The 781-nt window shown below is 26.4% G+C and overlaps 1 protein-coding gene and 1 long non-coding RNA gene across 4 annotated transcripts in view; one reads left to right on the top strand and one right to left on the bottom strand.

Annotated features, from left to right (window-relative positions):
• The window catches only part of LOC107608690 (receptor-like protein 12), a 24,341-nt gene that overhangs the window by 10,318 nt on the left and 13,242 nt on the right, over positions 1–781 (bottom strand). The gene's annotated exons all lie outside the window — the stretch shown is intronic.
• LOC110264825 overlaps positions 1–781 on the top strand; it is a 19,840-nt gene that overhangs the window by 8,230 nt on the left and 10,829 nt on the right. The gene's annotated exons all lie outside the window — the stretch shown is intronic.

Consider the following 781-nt stretch of genomic DNA (forward strand, 5'->3'; position numbering starts at 1 on the left):
CAAATAAAGAAATATTAATTAAAGTATTTATTTAAAAAACTAAGATATTATTAGATAACTATATATAAGTAATTATACATCTAATAGAAACTCTTACGCTGATTGTGTGCTAGTATTCGAGTAGCTAGAGTTGAAGAAGGAAGGAAGATTAGGGAAGCCAAAAGCAAAAGTGCAACAAAAAAGGGCTTCATCATCTTATGACTATTAGGAATATAATTAATCAGTGAATGATAATACAATATAATAGAACAGTATTAGTGTCATAATATTATTTTTTAAAAAAAAATTGATAAAAAAATATATAAATAGTTATATTTCAAACAATTAAAAAATACTTAAAGAATACACTTTTATCTTGGACTGCTAGCAGTTCACGGGTTGCTAGAGTTGAAGAGGGTAGGACTCTAGCAGAGGGTAGGAAGGTCATGGAAGCCAAAAGTAAGAATGAAATGAAAATGGCCTTCACGGTGATTAATGGAAACTACTATTGTAGTGTATATGTTGTCATTTATATTCTCTATTCAATTTCTTTTTGTATAAATAGGGTGAACGCGCATTCATATCGAATTGGATACGATTAAAATTTTGTTTTGATCCGCACTAAAATTATTAGATTGCGTCAAATGGGATCTAATATTCACAATTTTTTAACTTAAATTTGCATATTGCAATCGAATTGGATATCGGATATATCTACAAAATATATAAATATTTTAAAAAGATTATTTTTATTAAAAATTAACAAAATACTATTCTTCTATTCTTTTAAATATGTTTACTC

This window comes from Arachis ipaensis, chromosome B07, assembly GCF_000816755.2.
Source record: "Arachis ipaensis cultivar K30076 chromosome B07, Araip1.1, whole genome shotgun sequence".
NCBI lineage: Eukaryota > Viridiplantae > Streptophyta > Magnoliopsida > Fabales > Fabaceae > Arachis > Arachis ipaensis.